The sequence below is a fragment of the Nipponia nippon genome, unplaced genomic scaffold (genome assembly GCF_047370975.1).
Source record: "Nipponia nippon isolate SJK-2023a ecotype South Korea unplaced genomic scaffold, ASM4737097v1 scaffold_6, whole genome shotgun sequence".
NCBI classification, from domain to species: Eukaryota; Metazoa; Chordata; class Aves; order Pelecaniformes; family Threskiornithidae; genus Nipponia; species Nipponia nippon.
This window is the reverse complement of record NW_028262380.1, coordinates 73,379,443-73,394,430: the sequence shown is the minus strand read 5'-3', so window position 1 is coordinate 73,394,430 and position 14,988 is coordinate 73,379,443. Positions and strand designations below refer to the sequence as shown.

General features: G+C 36.8%; 1 long non-coding RNA gene across 1 annotated transcript; it reads left to right on the top strand.

The window, feature by feature from the left end:
- Positions 1–1,345: 1,345 nt before the first annotated feature.
- LOC148051565 (uncharacterized) lies at positions 1,346–14,458 on the top strand. Its single transcript, XR_015700080.1, has 4 exons — positions 1,346–1,365; positions 1,909–1,974; positions 13,147–13,191; positions 14,392–14,458. It is a non-coding gene; the product is annotated as an uncharacterized LOC148051565 (long non-coding RNA).
- Positions 14,459–14,988: the final 530 nt, after the last annotated feature.

Sequence of the window (14,988 nt, the reverse complement as noted above, 5' to 3'; positions counted from 1 at the left end):
GTAGCTGACCTTATGGTGAACAATGAATATAAACTGAAGCATGGTCTTTCCATGGTATAAAGATCTGGAAGGACAAAACGAGTTATTCTTTCTTTCTTGCATGAGAAAAAAAGTTACAATCTAAGGTACAGATACTTCTCACTTTCCTCCCTTACACTAGCATATTGCTCCAAGGACATTAGAGAGATGGGCTCCATGAGCCATGATATCAAATGCCAGGCATGCTGTGGAGGAATTGGATGCATCATTTGCTTACTTCTGGCACCTATTTGGATGCCTGGAGAGGAGCTGTGCCGTTCCCAGTTTTCTCAGGGGAACTGTAGATCTGTTACTTTCTAAGCAGTACAATGTAGCCCTGATTTTAACATTATGAAAACTCTAAAAAATTATAAATAATCATGAAACTCTCATAATTAGAGATCATGCTAATCTCAAATACAGCCATTTCTCTTAATCTAAGAATTTTAAAAGGGAATTCTGGTTTGGCCTATACATATAAATTTTTGTCATCTCTTTTAACTTTGAGCGAAATATAACTGAAAACGGGAAACATCCTTATTAAACATTATTGTTCAAGAGGGATTGGTGGACTTTTCAACATTTTCATTGATCCGTGAGGTAAAATATTTTTTGACTGACAGTATTTCAAGAGAATGGCTTATCTAGCCTTTTCCCCAACAATGTCTCTACATACTCTATATAATCTACTGTCCTACTTCCCAGGGTATTCTTTTATTGAATACACTAATAACAAGAACAGAACAGACACATTTAGCTTAAGTTTTCTTTTCAAATATGAAAGTTCTTAGTTTCTTTTCTTTCCTCTCCCCTTAGAGTGTCCTACCTTCTTCCAATTTTTTTGAACTGCACTATATTGTGCCATTGCTGTTTGTTCATCTCAAAAATAATGGCTTGATGGACTTTCTGTTGGCCAGGTACTAAAAGGACATACTGTAAATCTATCTTTAAAATTAGGGAGATACTTAAAATACCATTATTATTTCTTCTTACATCTAAGTAGAGAGGCAAATGAGTTAGTTGAAAGCATCACTAGGCTAATGTAGCCATATTGAAATAATGCTAAAGGCTGGCAATGTTCACTGAGAATGTACAAAATAGTTTTTGCAAGTTTAGACTATGATAATATGGTCTATGGTTGTGTTTGTAAGTGTTTGGAAGAGCTGGTTCTAATTCTGAGCTTCTGGGTTCTTGGTGGTATTTTAATTTCTGTTAAGAATTATGTGAATGTTCCGTTTATTGTATTTCTCTTAATATATTTCTGGAATATTTATAAAATGTAATTTTGTGTTTGCTCTTGTTTAAGATGGCTTGGATGCATGAGGCTGAATCGTGCAACCTGCTCATGTAAGACACAGCATTTGTTTTGAATTTGAATATCATACATGAGAGATTGCAGTTTTTCTGTGCGAGTTTGAACCAAAGAAAATATATTTCCCTATATCAAAGGATTAAATTGATTGCAAAGATAATATCTTCTAAAGTGGCATTTATGATCTTATCCTTTTATCACTTTCAAACATATTTGTGCCACTATCTTTTGTTGTATGGTTATAATCCATGCAATGAAACTAAATGAGGAAAGTAATAAGGCCATTCCCCTTCAATTTGATCTGCAGTGGGTCAGATTTATAATGAATAGTGTTTTGCAAGGAAGTGGTGGTTTAAAGTCAATAGAAAAGCAACTTAGCTAATGCTGCTCAATTCAAGATGTGGGAGTTATATGATACAATTTTTAATTGCTTTATTCAATGAACTAATACAAAGAGAACCTGGAAGCTAATAAATGAAATATGTTTATTTAAGTATGTTTGTTTATATATATTCTGCTCTGCTTAAATATGAGTTAACAGCATTCCATATCATATTATATGGGTTTTGTTCTTTTAGATGAAGAAATTAATTATTTGAGCTGGATGCAAAGTTTAAGTACAAGTCAAATACTTACGGATAAAGGTAAATCCCTTATTATAAGAAATACTTAGAAATGCTGACTTCAAAATAACTTTTACAGTGATATTATGAAGGAATAATGAAGTATATGAAATAAAATTGGTTAACAGTAAAAATATGCAAATTTATTTTAAATATCAGGAAATATTTTTTAAGACAACTAACAAAGGACCTAAATTGCTATATCAAGAAAAAAACCTGTGTTCTTTGTATCAAGATATTTCTTTTTTATTTGGTAGTCACTTTCATATCATGCCAGCTAGTAACATCAAATATATACAGTACTTAAGGTCTTTAGCATAGCTATGCAATCTTTTCTTTAATGGGAACTTACCGAGTAAACTAAGTATTCCCCTTGGGATAAATTAGTGTAAATCTGAGCAGCCCTGCCTGGTTAGGCAGGTCCTCTGTATTGTTGTCTTGTTGTGCTGGAGATACTCCTGAAAAGTAGTAAAACATGGGATCAGTCACAGGGAAATAGAAGATACCAACCTATCTGGAATACAGGCAAATCTGGGCAAGATTTGCTTGTTAGCCCTGCCATGGATATCTTTCTACCAATAGAACAAATTTCTTCAGGTAGTTTGTGCTGTATTTGTGCCTGTTATTTGATCACATATGGGTGAGGGAAGAACATTTGCAACTGATACAGAAAGGTGAGAAATGGTAGTACATACTACATAGTCTTACCGACTTTCTACAAGCACGTATGCATATAAAGAGCTATTGATGGTCTTCAGTTCAACTGAACTGAACAATTATGTGCTGAAATTGTGTGTGTTAACTTAGTCCGAATAGCCCAGGTCCACAAACTTCAGGACAATTACCAATTTCCTTGTTTGTATTTTATATATTATTGTAAAGCACAAAGAAAATACTTTGGTTATACTGGAAGTAAGGACTGGGGGCAGGGGGGAGAGGTTGAGTGTGGGGTACCTTCCCCACAATTCACATACAGTATTCCTCATCTGGCTAAAAAACATGCAAGGAAACCCCTCTTCTGGGTTAAAAAAAAAATAAACATTTAAAAATTGTGCCAATTTTTCCTTTCTTAAGACTTTAATTGCAGAGCTATTAAAGTTTTAATACTGTTAACATTTTAGTACCGGTGGTATACATGATATGGTGTAAACAATATGCTGTAGTCATTATTACAGTGGTTTGATAGGCATTGCTTTATCGTTTATTAGTGGTATTTTCTCAGTTTTTTTTCCTTAGTTCTCTATGATGCTTTTGATACTTCTACATAAAATTTCCACTGGAAAACAACATCTTCAGAGTCTATGCGGCCTAATTTGTGAAGGCCAAAATATTACTGCCATAGCACATCTGAGTGATTAAAGTTGGGTATGTATTTTAGGACCTTGTGAAACAGGATCTGCGTACATAGAATTTGCCATAGAGCATGGCAGAAAGAATTGCAGAGCTGAATTATATGAACCTGGTGTGATTTAATCACTGTTCAGTTGCAAGAAAATTGTTATTCTTAGTAGATTACTATGCTCACTAATAGATCTGAATTTGTCTGTGAGCTGGTACGGATGGTCTTGTTTTGGAAATCCAGCTAACAGTAAACAGCTGTTCAGGCCCCACTGCAATTTCCCAAGAAAACACACAGGACTTTATTGTTCTTTCAAGACTCCTCAGCTGGATGAATTTATGCCATAAATTAATAACTGCAGCCATCCATGCTTGTACCACAGTCACTGTGAATAGTTGATGGTGCTTACAAGTTTTGATGATTTAGTATCTGGGTGGGCAAATATGCAGAATGTCATATGGTTTTTAGGCAGAGATTTATTTAAAGACTGAAATTTATCTGGATCTTCAAAATGATAAATTCAGTACAAAAATATTTTAACAAAGCATTGTTTGTCCTTCTCTATATTGAGTCTACTATCATATTCTAAAAGCACAGTCATTCCAGTAGCAGAAAGCACCTTAAGTAAACACTATGAAAATAATATCATCTTGTAACAGGATCCCTTGTACACCAGCTCCAGCGTTCAATTAGGTATTTTGGCGTTTGAGGTCCAAGTAGTTTGTGTTGCTTTCTAGTTGACTTTCCACAAACAATATGCCATTTGATGTGCATTACTTTTACTTATTGGTTCTCTTATCTGCAAAAACACATATTCAGATACAAGTGCCCTGCAGTTACTCTCCTAGGAAGAAGGATTGCTTCCACTCAATAATGCAATAGTCAGCAACTCTTTGGAGCCCACCAAAGCTGCTGTTATTAACCTTAGGGTTTTTTTGTTTGCAGTTTAAACATAAACTTGACCTGTTGAGCAGAGATGAGTGTTCAATATTACCCAATAACAGTGAGGTTAGTTTGGGGAACTAAGGTATTGCTTAACAGTGTTAGGATTCACCTAGGCTGCATCTTCCACAATTTCCTTATGCATACTATGTGCCAGGCTCCAGTGCAGTGGCTGGTTTTATCTATAAGAATGGTTTCTCCTTTCTTTTTTTTTTTTTTTGTTTTAATTTATTTATGTGCCTTGCATATAAATGTCTCTGAAGATGAATGGGCGTGGTTTTCTGATGGTATGCAGAAAATATTAGGAAAGGTTACTTAGTCTGCTTCCTCTTATTTGAGCTAAATCCAATTTGTCCCATAGGTTTCCTGAGATGGAGTGAATTGTCATTTTCCACTCTCAGCTTTTTATTCCCAATCTTGGCCATGATTCTACTAGCAGTAGTCTAAGACATTATTGAAAGCACCACATCACAAAAAATATGCTGGTTAAAGCCCAGAGGTTACTTGTACACTTATGCTTCAATACTTTTTCTGATGAAAAAAGCTAATGAAACATTAACTTTAAAATAGAAAGTTTCCCAGATAGACAAATGATAATATAGTTTTGGAAGGAAGAAATTACTGCTCTCTGTCAGCATTTCTACTTGAAAAACGTTATGGCAATCAGTGTTTCCTATATCTACCAGCCATCATGGTTCTAAGAGAGTGAATATTCTGCAGATGTTTCCATATAATGTTTACTTGTTTTGCAGCTGCGGTACAAAAGGAAAACTTGAAAAATGTCTTCCCTTTGCAATTTGCTTTCATTTATTTTGTGTATGTTTGTTTAATAATGCTAAATTTACAGTTCATTTATTTGAAATGCTACTACTTTCCAAAGAGAAAAAACTGATGGTAGGAATGTGTTTTCAGCTCTGATTTCTCAGAGAGACAGAAAAAGAAAATGGCCTGTTTCGGTAATCAAAATGGTGCTTGCTTGGATGAAGCAACAGAGACTACTTATGAAAAATGATTAAAATGGATTTTGAAAGCAAACAAACGAAGGCTGAAAAAAAATGTGTTCTTGTCACTAGGTAGCCTGAGTTCAATTTGTTAAAATACTTTCTAGCACAAGGAAAGTGCAGAGAAACTGAGTTAGTGTTCTAATTAAAGCCTTGTCACTTATCTGGGAAAAAGCATCTTTTACTTGAAAGATGATTTCATGACCAGAAGCTACATCCATGTTAAAAGCTGTCTAGATTAACAGAACAGACACTTTGCTTCTGTTTACAGGCTTGGCGCTCAGCTCAAGCAATTGATGAGAGATCAACGTTAATAAGCAATTCTTTTACAGGAAACTGTATAGCAAGTTATTGAGTGCAAGTCAAGATCTGGTTTATACAAAAAACACTGAAGAATAAGAATTATTTTTAAATGGTAGCAAAAAACCCCAGAATTTAAAACTGAATGAGTGTCTTCCTGCCTTCTAGTTCTTGTGAATTGTTCTGATAATGTTTTAAGGGATTGGTAGGTGTACCTAGAATAAACCAACAGAGCACACAGCCAAGCGCTAAAAGGGAAAAAGGTATTTGTTTTTACTGCCTTTTGCCAAAAACTTTGCCATGGCACCTCAAGGTTCAATGTGCTCCTGTAACAGCCGTTGTTAGAGTGTGGATGTATCATACAATCACAGAGTGGTTTGGAGGGAAAGGGACCTTTAAAGATCATCTAGTTCAACCCCCTGCCATGGACAGGGACATCTTTCACCAGATCAGGTTGCTCAAAGCCCCATCCAACCTGACCTTGAACACTTGCAATGATGGGGCATCCACAACTTTTCTGGGCAGCCTGTTCCACCTGTATCTCACCATGCTCATCATAAAAACCGTCTGTCTTATATCCGATCTAAATCTATCCTCTTTCAGTTTAAAGAAGTTGCTCCTTGTCCTGTCACTACAGGCCTTGGTAAAAAGTCTCAATCTGTCTTTCTTATAAGGTCCCTTTATATATTGAAAGGATGTAAAATGGTCTCCCCAGAGCCTTCTCTTCTGCAAGCTGATCAACCCCAACTCTCTCAGCCTTTCTTCACAGGAGGGGTGCTCCAGACCTCTGACCATTTTCGTGGCCCTCCTCTGGACTTGCTCTAACAAGTCCATGTTTGTCTTGTGCTGGGGAACCCAGAGCTGGACACAGTACTCCAGGTGGGGTCTCGCAAGAGCAGAGTAGAGGTGGAGAATCACATATTTAGAGAAGAAGTGCTAGGACTAGGACTGAGATATGATGTTGATTGGAGCTTTATATATGTCACAGGTGAATAGACAGAAAAAAAGATTAGGTAGGATTGGGGATTATCTGCAGTAATGAAGAAATCTGGCAGTCTTGTCACACAGCTGTTGCTCTCAAAAGTTCCTCAGAAACTTTAGAGAGACAATGTCTTTAAAAGTAACGGTGCCAGATAACTTGTTCTCCTAATGACCCACTTTTCCTCATCCCTTCAATGGTAATATTAGAGACTTGATTTGAAAAAATTTTTTTAAATATTAGAATAATTTTATAATGAATATGAAATATATATGCTAATGCAGAGCTGTGATAGTGCAAGACTCAAAATGGAAATAAAGGGTTTGGAGAAATTGTTTAAAAGATCAATTTAGACTGCGGCTACTTGGGCTGTGTCTCCACAGTTGAAGAGAGCAGACAAGTCAGCAAAAGCAGTAAAAAGGAGCGTCTGGAGAAAGAAGTACAGTTTTTGAAATAAATTTACTTTGTGGATATCACAAAGTAAAGAGCTCGCTTATGTTTATAGACTGGAGAAAGGATCTCAATTTGAGCTGATCAAGAGCTAATCAGATCAATGAGCCAGTCCAAGAATCACATGCTGAATTGAACTGGCTGCTCAAGCAAGCAGCTGTGTAGATTGTAGTACAAGAGCTACATGCTTCAGTAAAAGAGTCTGTATCTGCAATCCAGAGAGAGAGAAAGGAGTTAGCTCTGTTGCTCGCAATGAATAGACTGCACCACTTGCATGGGCACCTGGCACAGACAGTAGATCATATTTTCATATCAAAAGTGGAAAATAACCTTTATCTGGTCATAAATTTATATCCCAGTGCTCAAATACTTGTGTTTCAGTGTTTGTCGAAGTACATAAAGCTCTTATATTTGACTCAGTCGAACTAAGAGCCTTTATTAGAAAATCATCTGATATACTACCTTTTATTAACATAAGAAAGCTCTTATTGTAAGTCACTGACAGTTATTCTTTTGTACAGATGACTGCTTTAAGTAAGTATGTGTCATATGTAGTAGTGTTGCTGAAGGTTGTTCTCATGAGGTAATTTTTGCTATCTTTATTTCACTGGTTACCGAAAAGATTATATGATATGTTCTTTGGGTCAAGGTCTGCAGACTGCAAGATTTCTGGCTACATGGGACAACTATCCAACGCTTGTGAATTTCAAGGGAAAAAACCTTACTTCTGGTGTTAACCTACTTCTTAACCTTTCAGAGGAATCTGAAGGGCTATAGATAGTTCTTGTTACATAAAGATGTCATATTAGTGTTATTGGAGAAGAAAAAAAGTGTGTGGCATGTGTGTACCTATGCGTGTAAAGATAGACACGCACATTGATGTGTGGATGTTTTGAAGGAAGGATGGTTGCTGAAACTAGAAGTCTGTTATTTGTCTAGTATGTATTCCTAGAGAGAAGCAGACAGAAGCCAGATACCTGCATTGCATATACACTAATGTGATTTAGTCTGCAATAACCCTCTGAAATTAACCTTCTTCTTTAATAGAGATATGATTAATATTGTGTTATCTCAATCTGTCATTGTTCAGCAGCAGGTGCAGCGGCTAGTGGTTTAGTGGGAATCCCAGGAAGGTGTTTGTAAGGCAAACACTATAGCTACAAGCTCCCTGCATTCTTGCCTGGTTAGGATATGATGCTCAGAGAGGTCTGGTATCCCAGTACCTATCCCACTTCAGAAATAATCCACCAGGCAGATGAGGGAACTGAGCTTTTTGTTATCCTGTTGGAATATATGCAATGAGATGTAAAGCAGTGGATACTGAGACTGTAGATAACTGCTGCTGTCATCTGAATTACCAGTTGCAATCAAAACTTTTAAGATAATCATCCCAGTACCCTAAAAATCTTCCCCACAAATTGGTGTATGTGTCAAATGATGCTTAAAACACTGGGGCAACTTAGAGATTATCCCACAGGGTTTTTTTTTTCCCTCAATCAATATGAATGTGCCCATGGAAGCTAAATAAAGACTTAAGATAAAGAGTGACACCACTAATCATAGCAATAATTTTCACAAACGACCCTTCCCTGTCAACCACGTTTGGTAGCTATATCTAGGTACTCTCTGCAACATGCTTCTCTCTCAGACTGTTCAAATTGTTCGTATGCCATTTTAAGACATCATCCGTGCACAAGATGCATTCTAGTATTCTTCATCACGTCATTCTCTGCTCTTCTCTGGACCTCTCCACAGCTAATTTCCCAGTGCTCTCTATATTTACTGTGCCAGTAGAGTTGTGTCCATAATCATCAACAAAGTAACTCCAAGATGAGACAAATGGATATCAGCTTTTTTCCATCTGAATTATCCATGTTATGTGCAGATCATTGTATTTAAAATATATGAATGTTCTATTGAAGAAATTTTTATTTAATGGTTCTTAATTATTGCCTGAAAATGGAAGAAAAAGAATATCAAATGAAATATGGCTAGCGATACGTGTGTATGTTCCAATTAAGATCAGTCAGGATCTGTTAAGATACTGCTTATTATTAGCCAATATGTGGATAATGAACATGTATTTACTCCAATGAAATAGTGCTGAAAGATTTAATATTCTATTTAATATTTATTTCAAGATCTTTGCACATAGCCACATCCTACAGAATAGAAGGGAAGAGTTTCATCCCTGTAACTCTGGATTGCAATGTGGCATTGAGGAAATCTGGCTGGGGAACAGAAATTAAATGTCATGGAGGATTTCAGGACTTCAATTCAGGAATAGATCTTTAAAAAATCCTGAAATTCTATGCAAAAACTACATTGGAAGGGGGGGAGTCCATGCAATTCTCCATATAGTCTGCCAGAGAGCAAGGTAGGCCTATTAACAGAAAGTCAAGATGCATTTGGATCAGAGAGATACTTGCTTTCCAAAAAAATTTGCTAAGTCCAAGTTGATTTTAACATCTGGCAGTGGTATTAGTTCAAGATGTGTCTCTGCCAATGCTCTAGTACAGTTTAGCGGTGCACTCTTACAGTGTATCTCCGTCACACCCATTTAAGTGTGCTTTGGTAAATATCTAGGAGTGGCCTTGGAGAGCACAGTCTGTGTTCTTGGCATATGGAAGTAAAATAAAAGATGTGCTCCACAAGTGCACCTTATAAATGTCAGCCCCTGCCAGGCAGCCGTTCTACATAGTGAGGCTGGCCAGAAATAAAATCTGTTAAAAAGCTTGAAGTGAGGCCATCAGCTCCTTGCACAATGACTTTTTTGCTTTACAGATCTATTTCCGTACATGGACTTAACCTTAATACTGGACTAAATACTTCACTGGACGTGACTACAAGTCCATTCCAGAGCAGACAGCAGTGAGGCTGCGTGAGGGAACACTGCTTATATTTAGCCTGCTGTGGATGGAGTCGCTAAACAGAGCAGTCAGGGGACACATTTGGATCCATACAAAATTTTTAAAAAGCAAAGTCCAACGTGATATTGAAATAAGTTTAAATAGATTTCTGTTCAGATTCTACTAATCAGACCGAGAAGAACTGATGTATAACAATATAGCATATCAGAACAATATAGCATATCAGAACAATATAGCAAATCAAGAGGATAGATATTATTATTTATGTTTCATCTTCTTTAATGCAAGAGAGTGGAAAAAATATCTAGTACTTAGTTTACTGAGGATGTTCCAAAAATGCATATCAAGAGGAAAATAATTTTTAAATGTTTTAAATTTTTTTAAAATTAATTTTATAATGTTGGTTAAAGCTTATTTGTTTTCCAGTTACCTTCTCATAAACCAAGCTTGATCAAGCACACACATAGAAATCTTTAGTTAGCTTTGTTTGAAATTTTCCCATGCAGGTAAACATTCTAAAAACATTTTAAGTAATAAAAAGTAATTATAAAACTTCTGTGGTATACAATGCAAAACTCTGTTTCATTCTTAACGAATGTATTGTACTACGAATGAATAGAAGATCACTTCAATTTTTAGAAATGGATGGATTAAAGACTCTGTAGAGCTGCTGTTCCTGAGTGTAGTTTGCAAGTCTACATTTATAAAATTTTCTAACGAATTATCAGATTACAGTTGTTTGGGGGAATACAGTTTTTCAAATGTTAAAACCCAGCAGAAGACATTTTTGACTAAGCCAATCCAAGTTTGCAGTGCAAAAAGAATAGGGGAAGTTAATATATAGCACTTGGAAAGAATAATTACCGGTGAGAGAGATTTCTAGGAGTGTGTGCATGAACCCTTCAAGATAAGCACTTCCTCCTTCAGGAGCTTCAAATAAAATAAAAAAAAATAAAGAAAAAAAAGAAAAAATCCGGTTACAGAGACAAACTCTTTTCCTCTCAGAAAGCTCTTTACAAAACCTACCAACTTTTCTCTCCTATCTGGATAGCTTTAAATCTATTCCTTTGACTGAACGAAATCCTACAAAAAATTCTCACCTGTTCACGGGTGTTCAAAAGAGCCTTTGCTAAGCCAGAATGTCATAAATGAGTCTTGTCTTAGAGGCTCTGAATGTGATTTAGGTGTCCTCTCTTTAGGCTGCATTTTTCTCTAATGGAATTTCATATTATGTTGGGTTAACTGGGATGGATCACACTTGACAACATTCACCCTGCCAATTCTGCTAAACTATGAAATTTGGGTTACTATGCAAAAGCAGCATTCTATCATGAAATTATTATACTATTATGTCTTTCTTTGTAAAATAATAAAATACTAAAAAAAAAATATCAGGGGTTTTGCAGCAGAAAGTAGTATTTGCAGAAGCGTTAAAGAAGACAATGCTTTTAATATTTAATGAACAATAAAAAAATTTTAAACAAGAAAGCAATATAGCTGAGCTGTTTGGGAAATATACTTACATTTAGTTAACAAAACTCTACCCTGAGGAAAAAAGAAATGATTCTATTTGGGAGGAAAAAATCTAGTAGTTTTCACACGCTTGGTTCAACTCAGGTTAATCTTTTTAGCGAGATGTGTTATTTTTCAGACACTGAGACTATTGTAGCTATGTCATAAGCCATGTTACCTTAGCAATTACGTTATAGAATAGTGTGATGTACTTCCCTAAGGTTTTGAAGAAAAGCTTCTCAGCAAGGCATCCACAATGGAAGAAAATACTCAATACTGTAATCACAATGGAGTCACAGGTAGTGACACTCCAGTGTGAACCGCAGCTTGTCTGCTTGCCTCAGCCTTTAAAGCAAGCAGATCTTCAGTACCCATCTTCAGAGCTAAATCAATTCCCTAGGAAAGACATGAACACCTACTTCTGAAGTCCTAAATGCAAAGGCACAATGTTTATGGCTCTGGTTTCAGGATCTCAAGCCTACCGTGGAGGCTGCGAGCGGCAGCGCGGTGGTTTCCTGAGGCATGTTTTCAGTGACAAAACGCTGCTTTGTGGCTCTGGTTCCCACTGGGTTTGTGAAAGGGGAAGGAAAAGGCACTTGTTGCAGTTACACCACCTTATATCAATACAAAGATGCCTTTTTAAGTGATCTCGGATACTCTGTTGTATCCCCTGAGATACTGAAAACACAGCAGTAGCTCTGTACGAAAGTATGAATTTTTGAAGAAAACTCTGTAGAGAAAGGAAATGAAATTACTTCAACACCAGCTGGATGTATGGGGGGTTGCATCTTCATTTCCTCTGCTTTTGCGTGTAACCCTTAGTGGAAGTTAGTGGTTGTGTTAACAGTTTGAATCCCTTTACAGGAAGATGCAAAACTTCCATCAATGTTCACTTTCCTTTCTCAGTCTCGCTATTGCTCTACGTGGTTAAGGTCAGCCCTTGTCCTCACCCCAGTTTAGGTTTCTGTTATCCAGTGAGTGGCATTTCGTATTTTTCACTGTGTAATGTAGTATCACATGTCTTTATTGTCAGCTTTTCTCTTCTCTCCATCGTCGTTGGGCTCAGTGCACACAGGTTGTTTCTGAAATGAAACCTTCAGCCTTTCCCTAACTTTAAGCTGGGACTACTCAGGGTAGCTTTCTAAGGAGCCCGAAACCTAATACTCCGTCTGGGTAACTGTATGCTTTCTGATCTGAATTTCATCCGAATTTGGTTTTCCATTGCTTGAGACTGTCCCTCTGTAATTTCTAGTTAATCCATTTTTAGTCCTAATGCATGCACCAGCTGTGACGGGGACAAGGTTCAGTGGGACCCAGAGGAGGATGCTGGCTTTTGTGGCTTACAAAGGCTCTGATCAGGAATTTTCCTGTTTGGCCTTACAGAATCTGTGGTGGAAAAGTCCACGATAGGAAAACAGGTCTGAATTACGGACATACACTTGTGCAGCCTGACTCACTTTATTTTCACTGTTTTGGGGTTCCTCCCCATCCCTACCCCATCTGCAGCTTGTGTTGAGGATTAACGGTCTTCACTTTTAAGGGATAAAATAATGGTTACTGAGATGCTTAGTAGAGGTTGCCTTTCAGTAGGGTTTTTAAATCAGGTATGGAACAATCATCAAAATCACGCAGCATTTCTAGTAAAAGATTTTGACCCAAGAATTTTAGTTCCGTGTGCTAACTGTGGCTAATATTTTTGTTTAATAATGGACTAAATATTGCATTAAATGTTTTAATCTGTAAGCAAATAAATCACAGATACTCTGGAGTTCCTCTTTCACTCACTCATTTTAATTGCAGGTTGCAGACATGTGAAAATAATTGGGTGTAAATGACAGGTAAAAGGTGAGTCAAAACCAATTTACAGGAGCAAGGTAAAGTCAAGCTCAGATTTTGTGTCAGAACGTGGTAGATGTTACCACAAGAAATCCTTTGCTGACCTCAGTATACTTACTATGCATGTATATACTTACAAGTCTACGCTTACATACTCATATGTAAATATACAGACATATATAGAGTACATATATGTAACTTGCACACACGTAACAGAAGCAGGTGCATGCCCAGTTCCTGAGCAGCACAGTGTTCCCCATGAAAATGCTGGCTAATTTGAAAGCCCTGCTCAGCACCTGGCACTCAGCGGCTGGCGCGCTCGGGAGGTATCTCCTCAGACTTAGGTTTTTTGTTTGCCTAAACAGATATTCATGTCTAGGTGAATGATTTTTTCCTCTCATATCCTAGTGTTCATGACAGAAGGCTTACTTGCCTGCCTTACTTCTACTGGTGTACTTCGCAATCAATGAGCGTTTTAGGAGGCAAGGAGAGGCAATGTTTTTTCACAGGACAGTGTTTCCTAAACAAAATAAACAAATGCAGGAACACTGTAGCATATTGACGTGCAGTTGTACCATGCATTGCACAGATGTGCAGATACATCTGCATGTCACCAACTCTCCAAGCCAGCTGTGAGACAGCGCCACTCCAGAAGCCATGTAACTCTGGCAGCGTATACTTGATTCAAAGTGAATATACTCTGCCTTTACTGTACAGGGGCAAGGGAAACCCACTGATCTTTTTTAAAGAGAATATGCCCTGATTTTTCTTTTCAAGGAAAGCATTGTTGTATGAGAGAAAAGCAATGATTACTTTTTGTTATTCACATTATAAAAGCAGCTCCTAACAGCGAGTCTCTTGCTGCTGTCATTAAGGGAAGACAAATACAAGTATGAACACTGCCATGCTGGGACTCAGCAGCACCATTCTGGAAAAACACACAAGACCTATTTTAATCTCTGCTGTTCTAGTGTCATTTAGTTCATTTAATCAAATAGTGGAAGTCTGGATACATAACGCTACTCGCAGCTAATATGTTTCTCAAAACGTTGCTACAGCCTGTTCAAAATGTTTTAAGCAGTTAAGCACACAAAGGGTATATGAAAGGGCATATACTTAAATAGGTACATAAATTAGATTTAAGAACATGTAGCTCTACAGATTTTGGAACGCTTGTTAAACTGCCTCTTTCTCTCTGTTAATTAAAAGCTTCCATTGCCAGTTGTGTCCCCGTTTTATTAAAGTGCTCCAGTGATTGGAACCTCTCCATGACCAAGTAAGTATAAGCAATGTTCACATATAAAAATATGTGTGTGTATACAGATATTGCATATATATATATATATATTTAAAAATATATCTTTTGGTAAGATAATTCTTTGCTTACTAATCTGCCACCAAATACTAATCTATTGGAATGCAGTTGTTTCTGAAATGTTTCTGCTCATAAATTGCTTTCTTATACAATCTCCACAATATAGTCTGATACAAGATTCTCTATACAGTTGTAAAGCTACACGCATTTTTGCTAAGAATTTTGTTTCAGGTATGTTAGAACTGCAGTGTGTTTTAAACATTTTTGAAGTGTACATAATTTGTATATCACAATTATAAGTAATTTTGTTTTTCTTGTTTTTCTCCAGAACGTAGAAGAATAAAGCTAGAATATCACTCACAGTAACAAGCTCCTGTGTTATACACAAACACTGTAGGCCCCAGCGCTCATCTTTCCAGGTACATTCATAAAAGTATGATAGCCATGGATCTGGTTTATGTTTAGCAAAACACATGAAGGCATCTAGCCTT